Genomic DNA, 18,829 nt, shown 5'->3' on the forward strand with positions numbered 1-18,829 from the left:
TAACACTTCTGAGAATGGAAATGTAATTTTTCATGGTGAAGGGTGCTGATAGTATTTCCTGTGTTCATGAGAAACTGTAATAGTTTCCATGCATCATTAGTACACATAGATTAGGGATCTTTCATGTTAATATCTGAATAGTATATAATATGAAATATATTCATGAACAACAAAATGAAAGATCACTTAGCTAAAGTAGGTGTTTATCATGTCTAGATGTACTCATCCTTCTTTGTTTTACAGCCATTTTTCTTACAATACTGTTAACCTGGTATCCCTGAAATGCCAGTTTTGCATTGTTTCTGTTAACAGTGGGGTGGAGCAGATTGCCTATGCTCTAATCTGATGTCCCCTGAAATTAAACTGTAAATGTGTAAAATACTGGTGAAGGTACCTTTTGAAAACCACAAAATGGAATTTTTTAAATTGATTAATGCCTGGGAGTGTATATGACGTATATGGAGACCTACCTTCCTTTCGAACTCAGCCTATCATAGTGATATTCTGATAAATCAAGATTATCAACCTAGACCCCAAATATGAAAGTAGGAAGAAAAAAAAAAAAGCATAAATCATTTAGTCCATTTTCTTAGCTCTGCTGGAAATCTCTCTCTAGCCAGCATAAAAAGTATGAGATCAAGCAAGGAAATGTAAATGATCAAAGTACAACAAGGAACACACACACAATCAATAACAGAATCCTGCCAATTCTCCTTTCAAAATAGATTTTAAAAATCCATTTAATTTCTTTCCATCTCTATTTCCAAAAATGTAATGATGGGTAACAAAGAATCAGATTCCTTAAAAATCTTAACAATCAGGCCTCCAGAGAGCCTCCTTCCAGCTTTCCACACTACAAAGTATCATTTTAGAAGCCATTTTGATCAATTGCCTACAAAGCTTAAATCTCTGCAGTGACTTTCCATTGCTCTAAAATTCCAAACTCTAACCCTGGTTTACAAGGCCCTCCTGGCTCCTAGTACTGCTTCTATCTCAAGCCTCAGCTTCTTTGACTTTTTCTGTCTCAACTTTGTTCTCTAAAATTTAGTCATCTGAACTTTGACCCCAAACCATCATTCTCTTCATTGTGGTCTGGCTAACTCCTACTGAAGAGACAACTAGCCCTTAAAAATGATGACAATACAGAGAATTTCCTACCCTCCAGATTAGATCCTCAGGATATGTATGCTCTATCACCTTATATTTCCTCTTTCCTAATACTTATCACAATGAGGATGAATTTGTTTCATCCTCATTGTGATAAGGACAATATCACAATATTTGTTCAATGTCAATATTTTCAACTTTTTTAAAGATCTGTGAGGGTAGAAATATAACTTCTTTATACAGCTCTCTACAGCTACTAGTCAACAGTATTAAATAAGAGGTGCTTAATGTCTGCTAAATCAACTGAAAAAAAGGTTACAAATGCTAGTTGGTGTCTTACTAAGGGGTCGTGAATGCCAAGCTAGAGATTTTGGACTTGATTCTGTAGGGAATGGAAAGCAAGTGAATGTGTTTGAGCAAGGAAACAACAGAATAAAAACCGTTGTTTAGAAACAGTAATCTAATAGCTTTCTGGAGAATGGTCACAGATAAAAGGCTACTGCAGTAACCTAGTTATGACTAAGTAACTTATAACCTAAACATATTGTGTAGGGGATGGACAGTGAAAATAAAAAGAAATGGAAAGATGTCATTTCACTGTTTCCCTATATTACTTGGGTGTAGTCACTTTATTTCATTAGGCCACCTCTTTATTCTGTAAGTATAACGGGGATTATAATAGGGAAGAACAAATCTGACTCCATATTAGATCTGTCTGTTCCCGTGCTTATTTATACCAGTTCTGCACATTTTGTAAAAGAATGTTGCCTATAGCTTGAAATATATAGGATAGCCAGCCTATTCTCAGGGCTCTGACCTTTAAGAGTCCATTCATACAGAGAGAAAAAGTTGCAGAACAGAGAATAATATTTGTTTTGTTGGAGGATTACAGGAACATCATGACCCGACCTATGTGGACAGCTACAAGAACAAAGGATTCCGACACCAAGAAGTTTGCAACAAATAACCAAGCCCCTCCCTCGCTTTGCCTTTAAAAGTGATTTGAGGAGTTCGGGGGTTTTTTGGACTCAAGCCACCCATCTCCTTGCATGACCCTGCAATAAACCTTCCTCAGCTCCAAACTCCAACGTTTTGGTTTGTTTGGCCTTACTGTGTATCGGCACATGAGCTTGCATTTGGTAACAGGATCGTGTCACTGCCACCAGAGCTCAGGTATCAGTGTGTAAGTGGTGGTCAAAGCTATGGGTTTTAATGAGATCAGTCCATAAATGTACATGGCAGAGGCCTGAAAACCAAACATTTCATCATCCTCTTTGATTGACCCCCTTATTTTTTCTCTGTTTTTTACGTCTACATATAGACATACCTAGATTTATATCTGTGTCTATCTGTTACATTATAGTCATATTCTTCCATATGCTCTACATTCCCAGTGAGTAATCAGGCCAGCCATATACATAGCTTGTGCTCCTCATAAACCAATGATCCTCAAACGTTTTCCTACACTCTCCTGATTGTCAGAGAGTATAAATCCTAAATATTCAACTGCTTACTAAACATCCCTGTTCAGATGTTACACAATCACCCTTAATCCAGTAGGTCCTGAGCTGTATTCATTACCTTTACTGGATGTGAGGAGAGTAGAGACAGTGAAATATTAATGTTTGTGGTTAAAGTTGTATAAAATTTATGAAAATTCTTTCTATATAATATTTAGCAGTAAGTATTCTTTTAGCTATGTACTGATGAGAAAACAAGAAGGCAGAAGGACGGGAAAACACGCTCCATACTAGACTCTACCCAGGATCAGTGAGAAGCACTTTGCCCTAAGGGACAGAAGTTAGTAAAAAGTTAAAAACATAGTATCTGCTTTAAAATACTAATTGAAAAAATACCCACATTCCTTCTGAATTAAATTTATAAAAGGCTATAGTTAAAAAACCAAAAGCATTCCCTAAAATGAAACCATTTTTAATGTAATTTTAAAAGCCTGTGTAATTCTTAAATAGTGTGCAAATGGAAGCCTCAACTTTCTTTCTTAATGAATTCAAAATATTCAAAGTGGCTGCTCTTGCTATTGAAAGGTGCTAGATGGCCAGGTGCTGACCCATGGTTAATTAAACAAAAAAAAACTGTTAGCTTTTCAAAAAAAGGTATGGAACTCTGTGAGAATAGCATTGCCTTTCAAGCATTCCATCTGTCAACCTCAAAAATAAAATATCCAGTTACTTTATCGGCAAAATTTAGGAAGAGCAGAGAGTTGCAAATCCAGACAGGCAAGCTATGGTGAATCATAGTCAAGTCCAAAGAGACAAAGGGAAAGTCAGCCTTTAGCAGGTTGTAGGGGGAAATTGGGTAGGGTTGTTTGGGATAAAAGTTGATTGGAGAAGAACAAGAGTTCGAGGTTGTGGCAGTTTCTTGTTGGCTGCAGGTGGTGGTTAGTGCATAGTTGTTGGGAAGGGTGGAGGGGTGTGGATCTTTCTTCCTTCTCTTAAACTCAGGAGGTGAAATTCCCATAAGAAAACTGTCCTCCCTACTAGAAGGAAAGTAACATTCTAATCAACATGGATAGGAAGTTGAGACCAAGAGAATTTTATACAAAGAATTCTACACAGACAGACCTTTTAAAATAATTCTTATCTTCCTTTTTCCCGCTGGTTATGCAGACTACAAAAAGTGGTATATGCATGAGAGCTCTCCTTTCAGGGATTCCTGACTCCATTTAAAATAAAGTTTTCCTTTATTTTCACATATCTTCTCAAATATTTGTAGTTCTCTGAGTTGTTCAATCAAATGGTGCACCTGTGTGTATGGTGATTTGTCCATTTTGTTCCCTATTTTTAAAAGTCTAATCTGATATACATCTATATCTTTTAAGGCTATATAACTTTCACAGAGCTCATACAATGTAATTAATACACAGAGCTCATACAATGTAATTAATACACACAAGCAGTGCAATCTGGCTTCTGCATGGCATAAATTGGATACTCAATACATGCTTGTCAAATGAGTAAAGCACTCCATTTTAACTGCTACCCCTAAGTGATCAGTTGACTCCTTACAGAACAACCCATTGACCTCTTTTTATTCCTTAATATTTACCTTCATTTCTATCTGCCATGTTCCTAGCCACCTGGCTCAGATTTATCTGGACAGAGATCTCATGCTTTGTCTACATCTCTGGGTTTGTTTATGCAATTTCTGCTGCTGTAATGCCTGCTGAGCCACATCACTGTCACTCTGCCTGGTAGAAAACTAATCCATCATCAAAGTGTCACTCAAAACACTTGTAACACTTAACTGAAATCCTCCCTGTTCACTCTAGCTTATGATACTTTTTTCCTCCTCCAAACACATATTTCATTTGCATCTCTCATATGGTACTGTTCTCTTTCTACCTGGCATTTTAACTTCTTAGAACTTATTCCATCTAAAATACAAAATCCTTAAAGACAGCACCCATATCTGAGTCTCACAAGCATCTGATGTGTGTGTATATATATATATATATATATATATATATATATATATATATATATATATATACACACACACACACACACATATATATATATAAAAAGAATGTTTTCTACCTATAAGAGGATCTTTTGGATTGTCCTTTAGGCCTCTTAACTCATAGTTTATATACAATTTTAAGAAGCTTGATATGAAGGAACAAGAAGCCAGACAATACAAAAAGCAAATACAAGCCTCCCTAAACTACAGCTCACTGGGGCCATTTATATGAGAGCAAATAATTCCTGTGCACCTGAGGCAGTTAGCATGATACAGGTCAGAGGAATAATTGATGTGCATAAAATATACCCTGAATCCTAAACAAATACTTTAATGTGTTATTTATTATTTATTAACAATATCTTATTTATGATGCAGTTATAATGATTCAATAAACTTACAGGGAGATAAACTTTTAATAAATTATTAATAACTATTATTAACAATACATTATTCACTATTCAGTCATAATAATTCAATAAATTTTCAGAGAGATTTTACATTTACAAAGCATTTTTACATCTACTATAACACTTAATCTTTACACTAAGACCAAATGATAGAAGATGTTAAATCTACCAGATTTTACAGAAGGAAAAGCTGAAAGTCAGTGGGTCCAGGAAGATGTCCCAAGGTCATACAGTTAAAAATTAGGGTCCAATTTTTAGTGTCCTAGTTTCAGTGAGTAAAACAGACATAGTCCCCACTTACTGCCTGATGAGGCACTGAAAAGCTATAAGCAAAAATAAATGAATAAGTAGTGTTTTTTGATAGAGACCAATAATAGGCAGAGAGCAGAACATTTTGAGATAAAGTGATCCGGGAAGACATCATGGAAAGGGTTATTTGTAAGCTAAGGATTGAAGGATGAGCCACACATTAAAAGAAACAAACAGAAACAGTGGAAGAGCATTGAAGTATAGAAACAGGTTTGTGCAAAGGCCTTAAAATAAGAAATTTCTGACTTCTTACCACAACATAAAATTTCCTTCATGAAGTGGCTCCCAAGTATGGATTACGTGCCAACTGCTCTTCATACCTTCCACCCTTCACACTCGAAGAAAATACCCCAAACATTTCCTGAACTGCATATGCCTTTATACTTTTGCATATGTTTTTCTTCTACCTGAAATATCCTTTCCTGGGATCGCTACACAGAAGAAAAGTATCAATATATTTAATCTGAAAAACTTTTCTCAGGTGGTATTAATTCTCTCGTAGTTTCTCTGTCTCTCCTCACACCAGTCTAGCTGAGTCTCTCCCACATATTTTAAAATAACTCTCATTTTTATTAACAACTTCAATGAAGAATGATTTATATAACATAACATCACCTGTTTTAAATATACAATTCAGTGACTTTTAGTATATTTAGAGTTATACAGGCATCATCACAATCTAATTTTAGAATATTTCCATCACTCAAGAAAGAAACCTCAGGCCCATTTACAGTCCTTCCCCATTCCTACCTTCAGCCCTAGGCAACCACTAATCTACTTTCTATCTCCAAAAGATTTCCCTTTTCTGGACATTTAAATAAATGGAATCATACAATATGTGTTCTTTTGTGTCTGGTTTCTTTCGCCCAGCATAACATCTTTTTTGAGATTCATTTGAGTTATAGCATGTTCATTATTGGTATTGATGAATAATTTTCCATTGCATGGAAACACCAAATTTTATTCATTCACCAGTTGATAGACATTTAGCCTAATCCACTTTGTCTATTGTGAATGATGCTGCTATGAACAAACATTCACGTTAGATTATTTGCAAGGACATATGTTTTCTTCATTTTCCGTAGGTAGATATCTAGGAGTAGTACTGCTGAATCAAGTGGTATTCCACCTTTCCTTTACTTCTATGCCTTCCACACATCCTTCTATTAGCATGTACGCCATTTTTTAATTGCTGTGATTTATTTGTCTTTGTTTTTACATATCTATCTCCCCCTATTGGGCTATGAGCATCATTACAGCAGGCAGTGTGGCTCAACAATTTCTTTAGCCTCAACAATAGCAGTCACAGGTACATAGCAGGACTCATAAACTTGCTAAGCTTTGATCCCAGATCCTCCTCTTCAAGATGGAGGCACTCATGATCACAGTTGCAGGGGGTGCTTGTCCACTGAAGCTCACTAATGAGCCTCTCCCCAGGAGCTGCCCTTTGCCAAGAAGCTGGTTTGCACAAGGGTATTCTTCCTCCCTCTAGACAGCTGAGATCCAATGATCTATGTAAGGATACAAAGACTTCGTTTCTCACCTCTGTTCAGGACATCTCTTAAGGGCCTTCTAGCTCCACAGCATCCTGTGGGACTGGCTGGGGCCACTGTTGCCATGGTACCCAGTTCATATCCTCTTTCTTCCCAATCCTGCTTTCCCTGTCCTCTCCCCACTTAAGTGAGGAAACACAAAATTTTGCTGACAGCACTCCTTAATAAACCTTCTGCAAGCAAGTCTCAGACACAGAATCTGGTTCCTAGGGAACTTGACTGGCCAATTTATATAGGAAATTCAAACAAGGAAGTTGCCTGTCAAGGAGATAATAATTTTCAATACCCCTTTTTTCTTCACAGGCAGTTAGACCAGTCAATTGTTTGTGATATAGATGTGACTTAGATATAATTTAGGCTCTACCTAATTCTTGACAATGAGATGAGATCAATTTAAGCCCCTCCTCATTCCATGCCACTTGAAAATCAAAAGCCCTGATTCTTTTTAATGAATTATTGAGGAAAAGGAATAATAATGATCTCAGGACTGCACTGACAATTTGATCAGTTTTAAACATTTTATTGTCCTACCTACTGTCTTTATTTTGAACTCTATCACTCCAGACAAAAAACTTCACTCAATTTTTACAAAAATCCCATTCATTAATGAGTAGAGTTGACCTTGTTGAGTATCTGAGGACATCAAGAAAGGGGTGACATTTTAATAAAGGAAATATTTTCAATTGCAGGTTAGATTTCCCTGGGCTTAAATTTTCCTTTGGCTTTCCCATCAGAATATTTTTTTCCATGGCCACTTCATCCCAGGGAGTACATCACCTTCATGCTATTTTACTGGCATTTGCCTTCCCCCTCTTTTTTTCTATCACTCACTTCTCTTCCTTTCCTCTTCTTTCCCTCTCTCAGGAACACATTCCTTCCATTTTCTTATGTAGTTAGTAAGGCTTTCTGTTGTCTTTATACTCATATACTCAGTGTCTCTTTTGTATACCAAATGACTTTCAAGACTTTCTCCTAAACAAAGAGAGCTATCTCCTGAAAGGACTGTGTCAGGGGTCTGCAAGACTACCTGCAGGTTCAGTAATTCACTAGGAGGAGTCACAGGACCGAGAAGCTGGTACATTCAGGGTTATGGTTTATTACAGTGAAAGGAGACAGATAAAACCAGAAAAGAGAAAAGGCACATGGGGTGAAGTCTGGGAGAACCCAGGCACAAGCTTCCAAGGGTTGCCTTCTAGTAGTCACAGCAAGAGGCACTTAAGTCTCCCAGCAATGATGCATGGCAATACAAGTGCAGTGTTGCCAACCAGGGAAACTCAGCCAGCCTTGAGTTCAGGGTTTTTATTGGGGGTTAGGTTAGTCAGTCACTTAAGCAGGTACCACCTGCACAACTAGCTCAACTACTCGGACTCCAGAACCCCAAAGGAAAAAGGATGTTCACGGTAAGTCACATTGTTTGTTTTTTTAATTTTAATTTTTTTCTCTTAACATCTTTATTGGAGTATAATTGCTTTACATTGTTGTGTTAGTTTCTGCTGTAGAACAAAGTGAATCAGTTATACATATACATATATCTCCTCCCTCTTGCGTCTCCCTCCCACCCTCCCTATCCTACCCTCCCTATCCCACCCCTCTAGGTGGACACTAAGCACCGAGCTGATCTCCTTGTGCTATGCGGCTGCTTCCCACTAGCTACCTATTTTACGTTTGGTAGTGTATATATGTCAATGCCACTCTCTCAATTCTCCCCGGCTTACCCTTCCCCCTCCCCGTATCCTCAAGTCCATTCTCTAGGTACATGACTCTTTTTGAATTATGGTTTTCTCAGGGTAATGCCCAGTAGTGGGATTGCTGGGTCATATGGTAGTTCTATTTTTAATTTTTTAAGGAACCTCCATACTGTTCTCCATAGTGGCTGTATCAATTTACATTCCCACCAACAGTTCAAGAGGGTTCACTTTTCTCCACACCCTCTCCAGCATTTATTGTTTGTAGACCTTTTGATGATGGCCATTCTGACCGGTGTGAGATGATACCTTATTGTAGTTTTGACACAGTAAATCACGTTGTTAAACTCTCTGGTCCAGAAGGGGGGCCTCCCAGCTCATTCTCCAGCGTGGCCCCCTGTCCCCTTCAGATGTGCTTCTCCAGGCTGTGCCTGCAGTGAATGTCCTCGGTGTTCGACCCTGTGCTGTGTGGTGTATTTTTTTTTCACTGACAGTGAATAAAAGGTGTGACCGTAAAAAAAAAAAAAAAAAAAAAAACCTCTCTGGTCAAACTGTTACAGCATGCCCCAAGGTCTGCTCAAACATACAAAAAAACTCACCAGGCAGACATTTCAAGGGTTCAGAGCTCTCAGTTCCCATGGGCCAGCCAAGGCCCAATCCTAGAAACAGGCTTTTCTTGTGAATGTGCAGGATTTTAGCAACCCAAGCCTTCTGAGTTAACCTTTCCCTGTATTATGGTGACTTAAGCATCTAATTTCAAGTTTCAGGTTTCTAGAATCCTATTCATTTTATTCACTCATTCATTCATTCACCTAAGGCCAGCCATATAGTATGTGTCAGTATTAACTAAAGTCCTCCAAAGAAGACACCAAACCCAGAAACTTACTAGTCTCACATCTGCTCCACATTTGGGGACAATCACACATTTTATAGCTTTCCTGGTGAAGGTGCAGAACTAGACCTTGTCCCTTCCCTGGAAGAGAGATTAGATGGGATCCGAGCTGAGCCTATTATGTATCTACCAGAGTCTTTTCTACCTGGCCCTGTCCATTGTTTTGTCCTTTTGTGTCCATCATGGTTAATGCCATCAGCATTAGTGAAAATATTGAAGTTTTAAAGTGTGGGGAAGAGTGAGCAGGTAAATCAACACACTTTTCAGAGATATTGCTGTTTGTACTAGAACACTGAGAAATAAGGTCAGTATCTCCTTCAGAGGCCACAGAATTTGCTAGGACTGTAAACTGGGATACTGTCTACATTCACTGCTCTCTGTACAAAGCAGATTAATAAAACTGAGCCATTAAAATATAGGGCAGAGACAAAAGCAAGCAGAAAGTGCTTCCAATTGATATAACTAATATACCTACCACTCTTCCAGGGCTTCCTTTGGTGACATCTGTCCTTGCCCTGTTCCTTCCTTGCTTCCCTCTCTCTCCCCCATCTCTTTCCTCCTTCTCTTTGTCCCTTTCCTCACTCCTTCTCTTTCTCCTTCCACCCTTTTCTTCCATTCTTTAAATATTTACCAAGCTCCACTCTGTTTCAAGAACTGTGCCATACACTAAGAATCCAGCGATAAATGAGACCAACGTGGTCACTGCCTTCATGAAACTTACCGTCTAGCAGAAATGAGCCTTCAAGCATAAAGGCTTCAGCGGCCAGCTGCTCTCCACATCCAGACACCTACTTCACCTTCAGTCTTATCTCTAGTTGCTAACCATCACCTCCTTCTTCATGCTCAGCACCTCAAGCCACACTAAGCAAGAATACTGACTTGCAGAGCCTCACACGTGCACGTTCTTGCTCTGAGCTTTGCATTTTCCATCCTCTGTCGTAATATCCTTTTTACCTAGACCCTTGCACTTGACCTAGTTTCTTCTATTAATCCTTCAGGCTTCCTCCTAGCACTAACTCAGGGAAACCTTCTCTGTCTCCTAAGATCAATACTGCTTCTGAAACATATCCATGTTGACATGTGGAAGCCGCAGGCATTGCAGCTATCATGTCAGGCTCCATGCCTGAGCCACACAGGGAAACCTTTCCTCTGACACATCAGATACACCCACAGGAAGCCATTCCTTTGAATTCTTCTAATTGTAGGGTACACTTGAGTAATTCCCGCAGCAACAACTGCTCTCTCAGGAATTAGGAGAATGTAAAACAAACAAAGAACCAACACCTCACTTCTGTCACTCTAGAGGAAACAGGCACAGGGATTTCTCTTTTTATTAATTGTTTGCCTCATTCTCCCTTCACTCAACACCCAATCATTGTTTAACTCTATAGTGACCCCACATACAAATATTCTCTTCTCAGGGAGTCTCTCAAAGTCTTTTTATTGGCCACTGTATTAGTGTCCTATGTTGCTGCAGCAACAAATTACCATTAGCTTAGTGGCTTAAAACAATACAAATCTGTTTTCATATGTTTACGGAGTTCACAAGTCTGAAATAGGTCTCACTGGCTTAAAATCAAGGTGTTCGTGGTGCTGTCTTCCTCTGAAGGGGAGAATTCATACCCGTGCCTTTGCCAGCTTCCAGAGGCTACCTGAATTTCCTGGCTCATGCCCCCTTCCTCCATCTTTAAAGCCAGCTCTTCAAATCTCTCCTCTCTCCCTCTCTCCTCTCTGTCTCTGTCTCTCTCTCAATTCTGCTTTCATTGATATATCACCTTCCTTCTTATTAAGAACCCTGTTGATTACATTGGGTCCACCTGGATAGTTCATAAAAATCTCCCTATCTTGAGACTCTTAATCACATCTGCCAATTCTCTTTTACTATATAAAATAACATATTCATGCATTCTGGGGATTAGGACATGGACATCTTAGAGGAACTATTGCTCTGTCTAGCACAGTGATAAATGGTTTCCTCTGCAGCCACTAGAGACATTCTTCCTACTTGGTACCATAAAGTGCTTTAAACTACTGTATTCTGCTCCCTTACTGTATTAAGCAACGATGTGAACTGGTCCTGGCATGACCATTGTGTGTTGGTCTTGGATTTTTTGTTTCCTGTTATTCTTTTTTACTCTACCTCACTGGCCTTGCTACTAACATTATTGCATATAACCCACTGCTGGGAAGTTGGCTCCCTGTTGCCACATATATTGCTCATGCTGATGTGAGAGGTAAGGGGAGTCTCTCTACCAGTGTTGAAACTATTGTATTATGCTAGTAAGTAGGGCTGCCTTATTCTTTCAGTTTCCTAGAGCACTACTAGTATTATAATACTTTTATCCTCCATTTGTAATCTAGGGATTCAGGCTTAATTTTTAATCCTGGCCATTCCATGGACATGCTGTGTGACTTTCGGTCAATGAATTATCCTTCCTGTGCCTGAGTTTTCCTCATTTGGATAATAATGGATTTAGATAATAATATCCACATTGTAGATTTCTTATAGAAATTGATTGAGGTAGTACTTGGAATGCCCTTGCAGGCTATATATAGTAGAGACTGTAGGAATTCTATATATTGTTATATTGATAAGCATGATATCCACATGAAAGAAAACATGAGTTATTAGGTTGGGAAATGAGATGAGGCAAGGTTATAGAAGGCCCTGAATGACCAGATAAGGAGGTAGTGTGGTACCTGGAATCCAACTTTAAGCCTTTCCTCAGGAAGCCTTTATCCCTAGATTCTGAGAGCCCTACTCTTAAAAAGTCCTTCCCTTCTTTACCTAAATTGTTTCCGAGACCTCACTTTAGATTTTTGTGAACACTTGGAAGATGAATTGATTGTCTCAACCAACCCCTTCCGAAACGATTTATAGGTGTCTGCTTTCTCTCAACACAATCTACAGGAGGCCCTGATAATTTCCCTCTCGAGTAATGCCAGTCAGTTTGACCTAAACATGTTCTTAGTCTTCCAGACAACTAATAGCGCCTAGCCCTACAGTAGCCTCCTATCCTGAACATTAAATGTACACTTCGGTGCTAGCACTATTTATTTATTTATTCAAATGTTAAGCTAATAAAAATTAATTTTGCAAGACTACTCCCCAATCCCTATCTTTTCCTAACTCAAACACCATTTCCAAAAGTTTAAAAGCTAGAACAATAAATCAAGGAATTTCCACAGAACATTGGTGTCTCCTATTTGTGGATCCCTCATAGCTTTAAGCTCAAATACAATCGATTTGCAAGTCAAAACAAGACTTTAGCAACTGCCAACTCATCTTGGCATTTGAAAAATCAAGCTGTGTTCTGATGTTTGCTTCATAAATTAGAACCAACAATAAAGATTCTGGAGTCAGGGCTTAAGTGGCAATTTTGTTGATGATGCATGACGCAGAACAGGATGCATTTTGTTCGGCCACACGGTGCTGTCTTTGCAAGGCTGGCAGCAGTAGGATGTTTTCTGTGTAGGATGTTAGCTAAGGTTTGTGAAAGGCCACCAATTATATACCTTCTAAGCCAAAGAGATGTTTTTCATAGTTATTTATACATTTTAATCCTAAGTGGCCAGAATTCCAGGAGTTATCAAGGACAACGTGATCCTCAACAAAAGTAATAACCCCTTCTTCCTTCCGTTACACAGAAAACTTGTATGAGACCAAATCAGATGCAATTATTTTGGTGAACTTTGGGGAAAGGAGCTAATTTATCATTGTCAAGCGAGCAGTCTGAGGCAGAGAGACACCCAACAAATTGCCCAAGTTCACGTAGGTAACCACGAACTGAGACTGGGACTCATGATTCCTGATCCATGCCTCTTTTTCCAGCCATTTGACCCCTGACTCCAAATGTAATCCTTCATTTTTCATTTTTAAGGGCCTTAACCTGAGCCTCCTTCTCTGCTCGATAAGACCCTGTTTTGCTCCTTTCCACTGACAGACTTCCCTAAAGGTTATCATACCTATATCTTTATTTCTTCATTCCTTTGTTGAGTCCTATAATCTGATTTCCATAGTTTCCCACCCAAACTAAAATTAGCCTCTAAAGGCTTCCAAACAGTTCCTTTCTGACAACTCAAGGAATATGCATCATCACTGTAATTCAGAACTAAAACTAGAAAAATGGGATTTACTGTAACTTTTTTTCTCCTCAGAAAACATGTATTGTTCCCTAGAGATGAGAAACTTCTTTTCATTATTACATTTGGTGACTCCTACTCCTTCCTCAAAAAAACACCAGTAGAAATCCATAAACAAAACTAGAACTTAATTTAGGGTTAAAATTTGATACTGGAAGAAACAGGAGATTTACATGGGTACCTCACCTTGGCTAACCTGAGTATCATTACAACTAGATAAACAACTTTGCAATGATAGAGAGCAGCCCTTTGCCACCATCCCAATTTGGTACCTACAGTCAGAGGGATCTGCAGCTAGCTTGTGCTACCTCGGTTACATCAAATTTCTTCCAACACCATACCCACTACTCCATCTGCCACTGGAACAGACACTTATCCTGGACTTTCTTTCCCCACCTATCATGCTTCTGAGAACACCACCATCCATGAATTTGTTAAATACTCTGAAGACACAACATCGTCTATAATCAAAGGACATAACTTCACAATGAAAGAAGGGAGGCAATGGGCTGATGCCCTTGGGATAACTGGAATTATTAGGTAGCCTCTCATGCAAAAAACAGTCAGCTTTACTGAATGGTGGAAAGACCTATTTAAAACTTTCCTACAGTGACAGCTATAAGACATCAACCTGTGAGTTGCTGTGTATTTTAGAGGCATATGCCTTGAACCAATGACCCATAAATGGTGCTGATTCTTCCATGACCAAATTATATAGACCTGAGAATCAATCACTTTCAAATTTTGTTTCCCATCCCAAAAGCTCTGAACTGTGTTGGCCTATAGTTTTTGTTTCCAAGAGAATGACACATCCAATTAGGTGCACAGTAATTCTTAGACTAAATTGCAGTTGAGATTGTCATGTGGACCTTTCTAGCTTTTTGGGCCACTGATGGAACTATTGGGAAATAGGACCAGTATTGGCCAAATTGTTGACACTAAGTCTAAAGAGGTAATTGGCTTCCACTATATTCAAAGAGTGCTTGCAAAGAGTATGGGTAGACCCCTAGAATTTGGAGGTTTCCTGGACAACTCTTTGTATCATCATATCCAATGGAGCAGGTTAATGGAAAATAACCTCAATTTCATATTGGTAAGACTACCAAGGATTCAAACCTCACAGGAATGAAGATCACATCTCCTAAAGTAGAATCACTGTTTAGCTGAGGTGTTGTCTGAAGATTAAAGGAACGCATAACGTGTGGAAATGAAAGATACTGGTCTTCTATCTCTTCTTTGTTTGAAACACAACAATAATTAAGGTAATCATTACTATCTTAATCTTCTCTTTTTCCACTATTATATATTTGGTATATTACTGGTATTGATAACTACCATTTAATTTATAGGTTGTAAAACAGTGAGGAGTTTAGTTGGGAGTATGATATGTCTAAAGGAGAATTAGCATCACCTGCAGTTTGTGGGTCATGAAGATGAAGGTCTTTAAAAGGACTTCAGGATATCATAACTACTGAATGCAGTGGCTTTATATGATTTTGAGTCTCTTACTAGGGACAAGGTAAACACATTAAAGTTGCAGGCATGATTGTTGGATCATGTGAGATGATGGCATCTGTAAAACTATTAGGAAGAAAGGCAGTTCAAAATATTTTTTAGCCACCTTAATTTGCAAACTTACTATTACATTGATATTCTTATTTTATAGATAAGAAAACCAAGTAGTATATAGAGACTGTAATATAGATGGCAAAGTGATGTGTTGGTGGAGTTATGGCCATGACTGAAGAATGCATCTGTTGGAAGGGAACTGGGAAATTGGAGGTGGGTGGGGAGGAATGGTGCACCATGACTATCTAGTTTCTCTTCTTGAAATGTTTTATCTGTATTTATTTGTACCTAATTTACTCACAAATCCCTTTAAGTCAGGCCTTGTATCCTGAACTTCTTAAGTATTCATACTCTAAGCAAGTTGTCACTAAACTGAATTACAATTCAGAATAGATAGAAGCCTTATCTTAGTAAGGATATTCTACTATCCTTATTCTAGGCAAAAGCCTAGTATCCTAGTTTGGTACCTTGAGTTCTTATTGACTTAATTGTAAATGTAATTGTTTTAGGAGAAAGATGGCAATCCAGACATTTTGATACGTATGTTTACCATCTGCTTCTTGATTCATGAATCTCAAAGGGGGGAAGGAGTAAATTAAACTTGGATTTGAAAGCTAATGAACAACAAAGGAATTAAAGGACTCCCCAAGCGATATAGCCTACAACCTAGATATCTGTTTACAGTATTTATTAGTTCAACATGTGGCTCTTGAGCAATATCTATCAGCTGGGCACATCAATGAATGTCCTGTTTCCCAAAAGCATATTAGAGTACTCTAGGACCCCATGTATTTAATTACATCTTCCTCTATTCATCCTATAGTTGAAAAAACTTTGTCTACAAAATTATATTTATTAAGTAACAATGTTTATCTTTTCCATTATGACAAATCAATTCCATATAGCATTCTCACATGATACTTCTGATTGGCATGAAATACCCAGAGAGATTGACTTAGTTGATATGATTTAAATCAAAGGTTAAGCAATTTGATATTTTAGCCTCAGCAGTCCTTAAGTTGGAGATTTTGTGGTTTTATTTAAGTTTCTTGAAATATGTAAATTAGCTCATAGATTTCCAGTTTGCTTCTCCTTAGCAATTTCAGGTTCAAAGGAATTGAGGTTAAGAAAATGGAGAGCCAGACAGCACATAGTGTTTCATCTTGCCCTGCCTTTGAACACGGCACTCCTTCTGTCTGGAAAGTCTTCCTTTTCCTCTTTCTTCACTTTCCAGGGGTGAATTTTGCTTCACAGTTCAGTTTCTGGATGGGATCCTCTGGGAAGAATATCCTAACACTCACTTCCCTTTCCAGATCTAGGGTAGATTTCACTCCTATAGGCTCCCATTGTCAACAGTTATATAAAATAGGTAACCAACAAGGACCTGCTGTATAGCACAGGGAACTCTACTCAATATTCTGTAATAACCTATATGGGAAAATAATCTGAAAAAGCATGAATATATGTATATGTATAACTGAATCACTATGCTTTACACCTGAAACTAATACAACACTGTTAATCAACTATACTCCAATAAAATTTTTTTAAAAAATACATAACTTGCAAGAACACATACAAATCTAAGAGTACACATGAAATATTTTTAAATGATTGTCAAAACAAAAAGGAAATTGGGTGAAGGAACAAGAATAAATTTATGAAATAAGACAAGGATCTTGCACAAACCAAGGATGATCAAATGCTGCAAACTGGAAATATCATTGCTTAAACCTCTGCACCTGAAGTTCATTATAAAATTTAAAACATATTTTTATGATAACTTGAGCCACACTGATGCTAGACCTCCTAAACTCTTTGGCTCTGGGAAAGACCCCCCCCCATAATTGTGCCCCCTAGTAGTCTCATTAGAGCATTGTCTCTAAGTATCCCCCCCCCAAGTAGGGGTCAGCCTGGAACTTGGAGGACACAGAATCTCCAGGACATTGAGGAAGTTCAGTGGAGTGAAGATGCACCTTGGAGTGAGAAAGACTGTACTGATGATCTGAAAAACAAATCTTCTGACCACCTAACCAGGAACCCAACCAGGAACCAAGACACTGGCATCAACTTCCTTCTGGGCTTCAACCCTCCCTTCACTCAGCATTCTCCTTCCCAGCTAAGTATCAATAGCTGTCGGTTTCTCCCGCTCCTCTCCATCTATATGGCTTCATCTCCTCTCTCCTAGATCGCAGCCCAGGCTCCTCCCATGTCCCCTTCTCAGGTCCCAGTCCACTCTGGCTTCCAGAGAGAATTTTCTGAAACATACACAAGGTATGCTGTCATCAGACCCAGGCTTCAAATCCCAGCTCCCACTGTGTGTCTTTGAGAAAAACTTTCCAGCTCTGAGCCTCCTCTCTCAAAAATGGGAGTACCCAGAAAACTGCCCTCAATGAGTCCATGAGGATTCACATAAAGGCCTCAGAGTTTACCTATGAGTAAGTAAATAATATACATTTATAAAATGTTTCATACGTTTTAAAAAAATGATGGCAGAACTTATTGTGATATAAGGCAATTGATTCTCATCTCGCTCTCTCTCTCTCATTAGAATGTGAAATTCTTACAGTTAGAAACGATTCTTTTATCTGTTTCTTCACACCAGGAAAATTCCTAGAACCTGGTGAGCATTCAATAATTGCCTATTAAGTAAATGAGAGAGGATAAGTGACTTGTCAAAGGTCACATAGTTACAGAGTTAGAGTTGAATCTGGAGCATTTTCCACAAATATGTCTTATCTCACTGTGATGTATTTTCAAGTTAAAGTAAAATACTCTCATTGGATTCTCCATCATTATACAGGATCTGATAGGTATATCTGAAGGTCTCATGTTTCAAAAGTATTATGTTCTCTTTTTAGCAAAAAAACCTGACCAATATACATTAGCAGTTTGATTGACAGGCAAAGTGATTTAAGCAGTACTTGCCAACCTAATCTTAAATGAGGAATCCTTTTATTCATGCCAAAAATTATAAAAGCTTAGTACATGATAATAACTGTACTTTTAGCATACATTGGGAAACACACACACACACATACACACACCCCTCCTTGTACTCATGACAATTCCATGGTCCTTAGCTAATTGCACCCCATAGTCTGGGAGTCACAAGTTGAGTTGAAAGATCACTAAACTGAAGTATAGAATTTTGGCTTCTGATTCAATTCTGCAACTGCCTACATGACCTTGGCCTGGGACTTGCCCTTTGAGTCTCAAAGCTCTTTTACCTACAAATGAGGCACTGGATTAAATACCTCTATGTCGGGCTTTGCACTGCACAACTGCACAACCCCAGGATTAACATTCACATAGATTACAATGCAAATGATGCCCCTTGAGCTGTACAACGCAACAGTCCTGCTTAAGAAACTTCCAGCCCTAGCAGGCTGACTCTAGATAGGCTCTATTCTAAATGGACCAGTGGGAGAAGATTTCAGTCACTTGTTCCTAAAAGTGCCAGCCATTCTCATTATCTTCTCATAGTCCTTCATAACCAACCTGACAACTTGGGAATCATGTCAGGAAGCCCTCTAGTTCTGATCTGACATTGATACCTTTTATATGAAGCACTCTGACACTATACTTATACCCTCCCTTTCCTACTCCCTCCAAACTCATCGCTCCATTTCCAAAACATTTTTATGGGGAAAATGACACAGAACAGGTCTTTTGAAGTCC

Source organism: Balaenoptera physalus (genome assembly GCF_965194825.1).
Source record: "Balaenoptera physalus genome assembly, chromosome: 1".
In the NCBI taxonomy this organism is placed as follows: Eukaryota; Metazoa; Chordata; class Mammalia; order Artiodactyla; family Balaenopteridae; genus Balaenoptera; species Balaenoptera physalus.